This window comes from Nannobrachium achirus, assembly GCF_963921795.1.
Source record: "Nannobrachium achirus genome assembly, chromosome: 15".
NCBI classification, from domain to species: Eukaryota; Metazoa; Chordata; class Actinopteri; order Myctophiformes; family Myctophidae; genus Nannobrachium; species Nannobrachium achirus.
Genome location: NC_137822.1, coordinates 44,627,563 through 44,641,144, shown reverse-complemented (window position 1 = coordinate 44,641,144; position 13,582 = coordinate 44,627,563).

Here is a 13,582-nt window from a genome sequence, read left to right as displayed (position 1 = left end):
GTTCAACTAGTGGTCAGTAGCGGTATTGCTTTTTTCGGCCGTTTTTCGGCCGGAGTCGTCGCGGACCACCGCCGCGGACCACCGGAGCGGCGCCGCAAAACCACCGCGACCGATTGTAACGACGGGGCGCCGTTACTAAAACTAATTCATATTCGAACACAGTTCTGCATAGGTATTGTAATGGTTTAAGAAAGACACAGAGTGTAACAAAGGCATTTAATGAAGGTCAGGGGGGTTTGAGATGTTTGGTGAACTGTATGTGGATTTCACTCTGAATGTGTAGACTTGCTGGTCCCATTGTACACCTACAAATGAAAAGATAAAGCACATTAGTTCTGGGAGTCAACAGTAGTGGTATACTTTGAATTGACACGTAGAATGGCAAGCTGTGATGTGTAAACTTACCTTTGTCTGTTCTCCTCCTCCCAGGGTGGTGTTCGGGCAAAAGAGTTCCCTCCGGGAACATGCACCCTATTTATAGTCCTGGGAGGGTCAAGCCAAGTGGGAAGTGGATAGAGGGGAGATTGAGAATGATTCTAATGCATTTACTAATGTATGGTGGGTGTATATATATGAGTGGGCATAGCGGTAACTGGAAATATGAATTAAAGGAGCATATCCCGGTGCTAGTGTTTTAGGTATATTTGTATTGTGTTTTATGGGGGGGGGGTGAATGTATTGGATACCTGGGAAATGGTATGGGCCAGTTAGGGACTAGGGGCCCACCATATAAAAAAAAAGGAGTCAGTCTGTGTGCTTCTGGTGAGATGACAGGTACAGAGGAGACTGTCAGAAAAAGTTGAAAAAGTTTGTAAAAAAAGGAAATAAACATGATTGAAGGTCGCCACTGGACTGGACTCCATTGATTTGCTGCCTAGGCCGCTCGGCAATCTTTACAAGTGGTGTCAAGAAGTGGTCCACGCCTCTCTGGAGTGGTAGGTGCTTTAACAGCACATAACTATGGCTACCATGACCAGAGGAAGGGAGAGGAAGAGAGAAGGACAGCAGGAGGAGCCAGATGATGGGGAGCCAGTGACGATAATTGACCAGCAGGAGGAAGCGTCAGCCAGTGAAGCAACAGCCAGGGAACCTGACAAAATGGAGGAGCTGACACAACTGGTGAAGTCGCTGGCCCAAGCCCAGACTGCTAATACTAAGCGGATGGAAAGAGAGGCTACACGCCAGGAGGAGAGATGGAAAAAGATCCACAAGCAGGTGTTGCATATGCAAGCACAGGTGAATGACTTTACAGAAAATGATGATGATGCTGACGATGATGATGATGATGGTGATGATGATCGGGAGGAAGAGCATGGAAACCTGGGAACCCAACGCCACCGGAGTGAGCCAGCACCACCACAGAGGGCACGGCACCTCCATAGAGACCCCAAGTTAATACCACTCGCCCATGATGATGATATTGAACATTACCTGACAACATTTGAAAGGATGGCCACTGTTTGTCGTTGGCCGAAAGAGGAATGGGCTATTCAATTAGTTCCTCTACTAACGGGTAAGGCACGCAGTGCGTATGTTCTCATGGATTTTGCTGATTCTGAAGACTACGACAAAATCAAGGAAGTTATTCTAGCTAAATATGAAATCACGAGAGACACCTACCGAAGAAGGTTTCGATCATTGGATATTCATCGTGGGGAAACCCCACGGGAGCTGTATGTACGCCTGAAGGACGTGTTTACTAAATGGGTCAAACCAGAGACCTCCACTGTGAAGGACATTTCAGAGTTACTGATTCTGGAGCAGTTCTTAAGGATGGTGGATCCGGAAGTGGAGGTCTGGGTCCGGGAACGGGACCCAAAGTCAGCGGAAGAGGCCGCCCGGCTCACTGAGGTGTTTTTGTCAGCCAGATCGGGGAGCAGAGGACCCACATATGGCCGTGACAACTACCACACTGGCAGTAAGCCCAATGGGGGGGAAAGGAGTGGTCAAGCGCAGGCTAGACAGCAATTTAGTGCCAGGCAAGGCTCTTATAGCAAACCTAATGCCACTAAGTCTTTCCCCAGTTCGAGGCCAGACCTACGCTGTTATCAATGTAATGAGTTCGGTCACACACAGCACACATGCCCTGCTAACAGACAGAATAAACCTTCTTTGTTATGTTCAGTCCCCAGACCCACCCACCCAGTCACCTCTCAGAAAAAAATGCATACTGTACCAGTGTTAGTCAATGGTCAGAGAGAGGAGGCTCTGCTGGACACCGGCAGTTGTCAGTCTGTTGTGCTGTCCAGCATAGTCCCTAGAGAGATGTGGAGTGACTCCACGTCCAACATTAGCTGTGTTCATGGAGATGAGAAAGTGTACCCCACAGCTGAGGTGTATCTTACTGTAGGTGGACAGACTTATCTCATGCCAGTCACGTTGGTGCCCAGATTACCATATCCAGTCATTCTTGGCAATGACGTCCCCACACTGCTAGACTTAATACAGCAGGCAAAAGGAGAGGCCCAGAGTCAGGTGGTTGAACAGCAGCAACTAGAACCCCAACCAGCAGTTACAGCATGTAACATGGTCATAACTAGAGCACAGCAGAAGAAGAATACTCTAGAGGAGTTACCCTTTTATCATGCTGAGTTGAAGATAGGCCCGGTAAAGCAACCAAAGTCCAGAGCTCAGAGAAGGAGGGAAAAGGTTTTGGCTACAGCCAGGGTACAGTGTGAGGAAACAACACAGCCCAGTCAGCCACCGAATTTTGACATTCCATCTGACATAGCATCACTGCAGCAAGCTGACCCTACACTAAAAGTCTGGTTTGATAAAGTGTCTGAGGTTGAGGGGGAGAAACAGGGCAAAGCAGACTGTTTAGCTGAGGCTCGATATGTGGTGAAGAAGGGCATTCTCTACCAGCGGCAGGGTCAGGTTGAGGCCTTAGTCTTGCCACAGAGCCTTACACAGAAAGTGATGGAGCTGGGCCACTCTATACCCTGGGCAGGTCACTTAGCATTTCAGAAATCCCTAAACAGAATTGCCAGTAGGTTTGTTTGGCCAGGCATGTACACCCAGGTGAAGGATTTTTGTGCTTCATGTGAAACATGTCAACTATCGTCACCTAGGGGAGTAGCCCGTGCACAGCTTCAGCCACTACCTATTATTGACACACCCTTTCACAGAATAGGCATGGATATAGTGGGGCCCCTTGAAAGAAGTTCGTCAGGCCACCGATATATCTTAGTGATTTGTGATTATGCTACCCGTTACCCAGAAGCCTTTCCCCTCAGATCTATCAAGGCCAGACAGGTTGCCAATTGCCTGTTGCAACTATTTTCAAGGGTAGGAGTGCCTAGGGAAATTTTAACAGATTGTGGTACAAATTTCCTATCGAAACTTTTGAAGCAGGTTTATCAGCTGCTAGGAGTGAAAGGTATTAAGACCACCCCTTTCCACCCAGAGACTAATGCTTTGACAGAGAGGTTTAATAAAACCCTGAAAAGCCTGTTGCGGAAGTTTGTGGACAATACAGGCTCTGATTGGAACCGGTGGCTGCCCTACTTACTGTTTGCATACCGTGAGGTGCCACAGGCATCAACAGGATTCTCTCCATTTGAGCTTCTCTACGGGCGCCAGGTGAGGGGGCCATTGGACCTCCTGAGGGAGCATTGGGAGAAGCCAGCTACAGAGCCGGAGAGTGTGGTGGCCTATGTGATCACCATGAGAGAGCGACTGGAACAGATGACGGCCCTAGCACAAGAGCACATGAGGACGGCACAGGCCACCCAGAAAACCTGGTATGACAAGAAGGCCAGAGACAGGACATTGCTACCAGGCCAATGGGTGTTGCTGCTCCTCCCCACTAGTGCCTGTAAGCTGTTGGCCAAATGGCAGGGGCCGTACCAAATAACCAGGCGCCTGGGCGAGGTAACATATGAACTGTTCATGCCTGACAAATTGAAAAAACATCAGTGTTTTCATGTTAACCTTTTGAAGGAGTTTCAGGAACGCCCACAGCCAGCCCAGCAGCAGTTTTTGATCTGTGCTCTGGATGGAGAGGAGGAGAGAGAGCAGTCCTTCCCAACCAAGGTTAGCATGCCCAGTGCAGTAGATCTGTCCCATCTCCAGCCTGGCCAGCAGGAGGAGATAAGAGCAATGCTGAATCCCAGGCTGTTCCAAGAAAAGCCTGGCTTTACAACACTGGCACAGCACAGGGTTTACCTGAAGGGGGATGCTACTCCCCGCCGGAAGTGCTACAGGATTCCTGAACGTGTGGTGCCAAAGCTCAAGGAGGAAATTGATCTGATGCTACAAATGGACATAATTGAAACATCGAACAGTGAGTGGTGCAGCCCTATTGTGTTGGTGCCAAAAAAAGATGGCTCACTGAGATTCTGTATTGATTTCAGATACCTCAATTCAGTGTCCAAGATGGAATCCTACCCCATGCCCCGTATTGATGAGTTGCTGGAGAGGGTAGGGCACTCCACATTTATCTCCACACTTGACTTGAGCAAGGGGTACTGGCAACTGGCCCTGGCACCTGAGACCAAGGAGCTGACAGCATTCACAACACCATATGGTATGTTTCAGTTCAAGGTGATGCCGTTTGGTCTACAGGGGGCCCCAGCAACATTTCAACGTCTCATGGACCAAGTTCTGAGGGACGTGCCACAGTTTGCAGCGGCATACTTGGATGATGTTGTCATCTTTAGCAAGACGTGGGAGGAACATGTGGCTCACCTTCGAAGTGTCCTCCACCTGATCCAAAAGGCGGGGCTGACCATCAATCCAGGCAAGTGTGCACTGGCACAGAAACAAGTGGAATACCTGGGTCATATTGTCGGACAGGGGGTGGTCAAACCCAGAGTGGGGAAGGTGGAGGCCATCCACTCATATCCTGTCCCCACCACCAAGAAGAAGGTCCGGGGGTTTCTAGGCTTCATTTCCTGGTACAGGAAATTCATACCCCATTGTTCAAAGAGGGCAGCCACTCTCACCGACCTCACCAAAGACTCAGCCCCAAACAAGGTGAGATGGAATGACGAATGTGACCGAGCGTTTAGGGATCTCAAAGGTGCTATTACAAGTGACTCTGTTCTCCACACTCCTGACTTTTCTTTACCATTCATACTCCAGACGGATGCCTCAGGTGTAGGACTTGGGGCAGTGCTTCTGCAGGAAGTAGAAGGGGAGATGCGCCCACTGCTGTTCCTGAGCCGCAAGTTGGAGGACAGGGAGACGAGGTACTCAACAGTGGAGAAAGAATGTCTGGCCATGAGGTGGGCCATCGGGTCACTAAAGTACTATTTACTGGGGCGGCCCTTCATCCTTGAGACCGATCATCGGGCTCTGCAGTGGCTAAACAGGATGAGGGACTCGAACACACGTCTAGCTGGGTGGTACCTGGCCTTGCAACCCTACGACTTCACAGTCTGTTATCGACCAGGGAAAGCCAACCTGGTGGCCGACTTTCTCTCCCGGGTACATGAGGACTGAGTTACTGTACTCTTGGGAGAGGGGGAGGGAAATGTAACGACGGGGCGCCGTTACTAAAACTAATTCATATTCGAACACAGTTCTGCATAGGTATTGTAATGGTTTAAGAAAGACACAGAGTGTAACAAAGGCATTTAATGAAGGTCAGGGGGGTTTGAGATGTTTGGTGAACTGTATGTGGATTTCACTCTGAATGTGTAGACTTGCTGGTCCCATTGTACACCTACAAATGAAAAGATAAAGCACATTAGTTCTGGGAGTCAACAGTAGTGGTATACTTTGAATTGACAAGTAGAATGGCAAGCTGTGATGTGTTAACTTACCTTTGTCTGTTCTCCTCCTCCCAGGGTGGTGTTCGGGCAAAAGAGTTCCCTCCGGGAACATGCACCCTATTTATAGTCCTGGGAGGGTCAAGCCAAGTGGGAAGTGGATAGAGGGGAGATTGAGAATGATTCTAATGCATTTACTAATGTATGGTGGGTGTATATATATGAGTGGGCATAGCGGTAACTGGAAATATGATGAGCATATCCCGGTGCTAGTGTTTTAGGTATATTTGTATTGTGTTTTATGGGGGGGGGGGTGAATGTATTGGATACCTGGGAAATGGTATGGGCCAGTTAGGGACTAGGGGCCCACCATATAAAAAGGAGTCAGTCTGTGTGCTTCTGGTGAGATGACAGGTACAGAGGAGACTGTCAGAAAAAGTTGAAAAAGTTTGTAAAAAAAGGAAATAAACATGATTGAAGGTCGCCACTGGACTGGACTCCATTGATTTGCTGCCTAGGCCGCTCGGCAATCTTTACACCGATAGTAATCCGTGGAGGGGTAGAACGCATGGTAGAACGTAATTTTCTGGCCAGGATTTGTGGATTAAGAGGTTAAAATCCTTCACCATGGTAAACACTGTAGCCAAGCGGAGGCGCTTCCTGGAGACCAGAGCAGATAAGCTGTGATTGGCCGGTAGTGTACCATGTATGCATGATTGGCGATGTGATTGGGCAACGTATACACAACGTATACAGATGATGCAGATTACGTCATTTTGGCGCGAAATTCTCCCCCCCTCACGGCTCATAGAAAACATATAAAGAGAAGGCTTCAGAAGCTGAAAATAACGGAGTGGGTGTTCTAAAACTTTAGCGATTTAACAGTTAGGACAATTTTAAGATTTGTTTTATAAAAAAAGTTACATGGTACAACTTTAATTGAGAAATGACAGTGATTCTGCCTGTCAATGAGCTTCCACTCTGCTCTCCTCTGAGTCAAGTGCTGCATCCCATTGCTGTGAGAGACGCTGCGCTGTTTGTAAGCAGCCCATTGGCTTATTAACACAGTGTTGCTAAGAAAGTCTCCGCCCCCTACACCAATCCCTTCCCATCGGCTGTAGGTTCAGTCCACAAGTTGCCTGGGAGAGAGTGCGTGCGAGCGAGCAAGCGAGCATACGACAGTACTCTGCTCAGAACATTGTTTAATGTCTTTTAAAAAGAAAACGCGTGACAGAAGATTGTGTACAAACAGATTAGACATGAATCCATGATAGGTGATAGCCTAAACAACAAAGTGAAAAAGCAAGCAGAAAATAAGCCATGGATATATTGGTATTCCTGGGGAATACAGGTCCACTCGCCAAATTTCCAACTCGCCAAATCAACTTGCTAGGACGAGCAGGGTTGTCAACATTGGACTGTCAGTCCAGGAGAATCCAGGAGATTTATTTTTTAGGGGGTGCACGGAACTCCCCAACAGGGGTCTGGTGGTCCTTCCCCCAAAACTTCTTAACAGATATATTTTCCTGTGTTCTGTTGAATTTTGTGCATGTTTGATACTTTTATCAGGCTTGCTTTACTAGCATGGGTACAATTTCAGCCTTAAAATGCCAAATGTAGGTGTACAGATTTGATGACTGAAGCAAAGTAAGACATCCTTAATAATGACTTCTCATCTGGGGGTCCTCCCCCAGAAAATATTTAACATAGTAGATGTAATTGCCAATCATCCTGGCAAATCCAGGAGCATTGACAAGCCTGCCCAATGAGTGTGGACAATTTGGCGAGTTGGATTTTTGGCGAGAAGACCGGTTACCCTCTGGGAGCACTACAGTATTTCTTGTCTGCCAACTAAAGCGACCCCAGACTGGCTGGTATGTGAAATAACATAAGCATGCGTTGATTTTGTTTTTAAAATGGTTATTACTGTATGCCAATATGATTAAACTAGTGTTGTTCGGTAACCAGAGAGTGGGCACATGAGAACCAGGTAGACCTGTTTTGGAAAAATAAAAGAAATAAAATACACTACATGATTTTAAGGTAATAGGACATGGCCCAAAGACACCCGAAATTATATTGTGAAAGGAAAAATATGATTTAATATAGGAAAATACCTGTTTTAGCCAACTTTATAACCGAAAATACCCGATATTTCTCCTCAGAAATATTATGAGGTATCCCGTATTTGAAACTCTGGGAGTTGGCAACCCTATGCACAGGTCTCCATATATGGGTAACTGGTCTGATATACATCACTGGCCAGAAGGCAAAGAATTGGCACGACCAGGTCGCATGTCGCCCTGAGGCGTCTTACTAATACTAAAATACTTCAACTGTTAGAATATAAATATAGGCTATTATATATATAGCCTATGCCGTTGTAAATTATATATATATATATATATATATATATATATAATGTTCAAACATTCCGAAAAAATGTGCAGTAGGTTCATAATCTGTCTGCTCTTTAGACTCTATCTAAACGCCTGAAGAAACAGCTCAATAACGTCTGGAAACGATCCAAACAGAAGCTGTGTGTGGATTTTAAATAATCTATCTGGTTCCAAATCTGGGGGGTCCCCAAATTATTTTGGGGTGACTGATTAACATCAAATTGGCCAAATGTTACATAACACATTGAAACATAGGCGATCTCCAAGCCCACAATGCCTAGTAGTGCAAGGTGTTGTGAGCTTGTAGGCCGGCTATTTTCACAATATATCTGCGGAACCGAGTCAAACTAAACGTAATGCCTACAATTCCAAGTGCTTCTCAGGGTGGGGGTCCTCAGTTCAAATGTTATAATTTTGGGGTCAAAAGTTTGGGAACCCTTGATATAGCTGACTAATCAGTAAGCCTACTGCAGCTCTCCTCCCTCACCGGTGCACATAGGGAAAAAAATCATCTAAAGAAACAAACAATCTGCTTCACAACTCATGCCAATCCACCTACCTCAAACATTTTAAAATATCTAAAATATTCCATTCAACAGCCATTAGCAGTATTTTGAGTCAAATCTAAGATGTACAGATAGTGTTTATTGACTGCTACTCACAGAGTATGAGCAGGACAATGATGCCAACCAATAGCAGAAGACACAGCAGCACCACACACACTGCAGTAGCTATGTAGAGATTCTGCTTGGAATCTTCAGAGCCTGAAAAACATACAACACCAACATAATATACATTCTCACTCTTACATTATATTCAGGTTTTATAGACTTTCCAAAATAAGACATTTAAAATAAGTCACATTTATGCTGCTTTATGAGAGATAACATTGATGTAGAGTAGCTTTTCAGGGTTTCTGGGAACGTTTTAACACAGTGAACATTTTATTTATTTTTTATTCTTTATTTGCAAAATGATGTCTCTTTTTGACTACAGAACGAAGTGAACCATGCTATGTAATGAAACATATTTCTGATGTTACAGATTTGTTTCCACACACTACAGTTCGCTCTCAGGAGGTAGTAGTAACACTCCTGAGGTGTGCATGGGAACTCAGGATCAGAATTATACTTTAGTTTTTATTATTATTAAGATTCTTTATTTTAGGTGAAAATGACAGATCAACTAGCCTAAAAATGTATTTGTATATTATTTTTACAAATAATTTCATTTAAGATGTACCTATTGTATAGTAAACTGGATTGTAGACAAAAAGACCAACTTCTGTAGACTACACTGTCTACAGTATACCCTTGTGTAACATCCATAGACACAGTATGTTAACTATTGTATAATTTATTTATTTATTTTCTTTTACCTCCATGTTGCTGTTGTGCTGTGTTGCTCTGTGCAGCATCCCGCTGTCTCCCGGGGTCAGGGTTGGGCTCAGGGTGGTTTACAGTTGCATAGATGGTTGCTATGCCGTCTCCTCTCTCTCCTTGGCCATACCTCACCTTCTGGGTGAGGTCTGGCTCGGCGTACACGTGCTCACTCATTCTAGCTGAGCGCCAGACTGAACTCAGAGTACGACTTGTTGGAGAACTGAAGTCACAAAAAGCGGAAGATGAATACAAACGCTTTAAGGGAATAGTGAAGTAATTCATTTCTCCTTCGGTCCTGAAAACTTCCCTTTTGGTAAATACAAAGGTTGTTTATGAAACACTAGCTTTATGTATTCACAGACGATGAGTATGCAGGGACGGACTGGGACTAAAATTCAGCCCTGGCATCTTGGCCAGACCAGCCCCCACAACCAGCGCGTGTGAAGATACTCTACCGGTCGAGGGCGGTACAAAAATAAATAAATACACAAGCGTTTAATACCACAACTTTTACAGACAACAAATGATAACTACACAACTACACAATCCATAAATTGTATAAGTTAGCATACAGTTCTCACCACCAACAAGCGGAGTATGAACATGATTAGTGTCAAAATGTGTCAGAACTTTGGCTAGTTAGCTAATGAATGGAAAATAAGCACATTGATCTGAGAATTGGACAAACAAGTTGTATTTGATTGCTCAATATACAGTAGGATAGGCTACTGTATGTTATATACTAGAGCATGACACAGACACCAAACTGAGACTCTGAAACAATGCTTGCAGGGCAGAATTAGGACGATACTACTCATTATAAAAGTATCTTGACCAATATTTTGACCGATATTTTTACTTTTTTTTTTTTTTTTACACCAGCCCCCCCAGCCCCCTAGCCTACCAGCCCACCGGGCAAATGCCTGTATGCCAGATGGCCAGCCCACCCCTGTGAGTATGTATCATTCTATTAACCTATTAAGAGCTGGGGCTGATTCTACAAATGTGGGAAAGCATCTGTCAGTTAAAGCGAACATTCTTAAAGGAGTAGTTCAAATGACTATTGATTACTCACACCATATGGAGACAGAAATTGATTATAGTAAATTTACCCTGACGGTTCCCCATCCAGTGCCATGCATTTGGGTCCCCATCCAGAATCAATGGGGGTAAATTTACTATAATCGCATTTTTTGTCTTAGGAATGCAACAAATACAAAGAAATATTATTGAACTCAAGTCTCCATGGCGTGAGTAATCTGGGAATGTGCACTCAAAATAGTGCAGACAGGTTATGTGTGGGCAAGGCGTAGTACGCACACGCACGCACGCACGCACGCACGCACGCGCACACACACACACACACACACACACACACACACACACACACAGGGCAGCTCCACATGTTGTGATTCACAGAGAGACGTTTTTGTCCTCAGCAGCCGTGAGTCAGGCATGGAAGCAGGTCGGACCCCCGGCGATTGCTTGGCGGGGGTCCGTGCCTCCGCTCTGCTTCCTTGCACTCTCTCTCTCTTTCCCACAGCCATCAGAAATTGATGTTTAAAATTCAATTGTTTTTCGGAAAACTTAGGTCAGGCCTAAATGGTAGACAAACCGATGGGCAAATTATATGATTGCGACCGAAGGTCGCATATACTCTGAAAAACCGTGTCGCTTGAGTGACCTTCCTTCCTTCCTTCCTTCCTTCCTTCCTTACTTCCTTCCTTCCTTCCGTAACCTTCCTTCTGTAACCTTCCTTCTGTACGGGAGTGATGTCAGTGTGATGTCAGCGAATTGTGACATCACTTCCTGTACAGGGCGGCTACACGAAATGTGGATAACACTATATATGGAGATAGTCCAGTCCATCATGTCATATGGGACTACCGTCATAGACAGTAGCCAAAAGAGAAGGATACACAAGACTAAGAAAGACAAAAAAAGAGAAGAATAAAAAAGAAAAAAAAGGAGGAGGATAAAGATACCAAAAGGAGAGAGAAGAAAGGGTGGATGAGGTATAATGTGTCTCAGAAAAGAAAATATAACAAGGAGGTGGCAACGGGAATGATAAAATCACACCCCGTGTGAAGTGAGCACTGCCTTTCATGAGTTAATTAAATTAAGCCGCTCTGCTTCCTTGCGCTACTCTCTCTCTCTCTCTCTCTCTCTCTCTCTCTCTCTCTCTCTCTCTCTCTCTCTCTCTCTCTCTCTCTCTCTCCCACAGCCATGATGAGTTGATGTTTAAGCTGTTTTTGAGCTAAGCTATGTGTGCCAATAACACAACCTGAAATGGAACATTTCACATTTGATATCCAAAGTGCCCTCCCGCTCATAAAACTCGGTGTGTGACTTTATTTGCCGGGGTCAGGTTTGGGGTCAGGGTGGTTTACAGTCACATAGCTCAGTGGTTCTCAAACTTTTCAGGCCGCAACCCCAAAAATAAACATATTTTAACTGGGGACCCCCCCACCCTGACGAGCACTAAGAGTTGAGGCATCACATTTTGTATAACACGGTTCTATTATGAAAATAGCATATCTATGCTGCGTTGTGAGCATGTAGATCGTCTATTTTCACAATTGCTGCCTCTAATATTTGATAATTTGGCCAATGTTTAATGTGTCATTTTAGAAGTATTAAAAAGTCCTTAAATGGTCACTTTAGAAAGGATCAGATACCCTCATTAAGGTAATGTATTCTGGCCGCCGACCCCGTCTCAAAAATCACACCTAGTGTGAAGTGATCTGTGCTATTTATGTGTTAATTTCATTAAGCGTCACATGAAGCTTGATAAATGTACTTCTTAAAATAAATGTATCATGCCTGTTGCTAAGGTATGGCAACATGACTGGTGTCTTGCACTCGCGAGTCATGTTGCCATACCTTAGCTTTTTTCTGAACTGACACCACTGCTATAAATGACATTACTGCCAGTGAGGAACCTGGCAGGTTTTTCTGACGCCGGGCCCCTTCTTGGTACATTCTCCGAACCGTCCAAGGTCGCTGTTTTCCAGAGTTTTGGATCCTTCAGGTCCAAATCGCTTCTAGCGTCTCCTCAGCCACCAGACCACCTGCAGCCACTGTGTTTGGCAGCTGAATTTATTCCACGTTTGGACCATGTTTAGTAGCTTCTGCAGCGAGATCAGTGAAGGTGACATGCAGTTCAGCTTGGTTATAGTCCAGCCAGCCACTGCATCACGTCACAAACGTTGACCTTTGACCAGACATGGTATGACCAGGTTTATGCTGAGTTCTGTTGTGGTCTCATTTTGGTCTGTGTGGACACCAGCACATAATAGTCTACCTGTCTGTGTATGCTGTATGAACATATACAATGAACATGCCACACTACTTTTCTTAATTTTTCCTTTGTTGTTTTTTGGGCATTTTCAGGACATTATTAGACAGTGAGCGTGCACGCACGCACGCACGCACGCACGCACGCACGCACGCACGCACGCACGCACGCACACACACACACACACACACACACACACACACACACACACACACACACACACACACACACACACACACACACACACACACACACACACACACACACACACACACACACACACACACACACGGCAGTTCTACATGTTGTGGTTCACAGAGAGAAGTCTTGGCATGGAGGCAGGCCGGACCCCCAGAGATTGCTCACTGGGGTCCAGGGTACTGGAGTCCTCCAGGACAGTGGTTCTCAACCTTTTCAGGCAGCTACCCCCAAAATAATCATATTTTAACTGGGGACCCCCCACCCTGACGAGCACTAAGAGTTGAGGCATTACATTTTGTATTATACGGTTCCATTGTGAAAATAGCAGATCTACATGCACACAACGCCTTGTGTGAATGTAGATCAGCTATTTTCACGATTTCTGCCTCTTAATATTTAAACATTTTGCCAATGTTTAATTTTTCATTTTAGAGGTATGAAAAATTGTCACTTTAGAAATGTGCATATACACTTTTATACACTTGAACTTTGTTGGTTTGTTTACTGTTGAGAGAAAACAACATTAAAGGAGTAGTTCACCCCCAAAATGACTTTTTTTCTATTGATTACTCAGGCCATGGAGAGTAG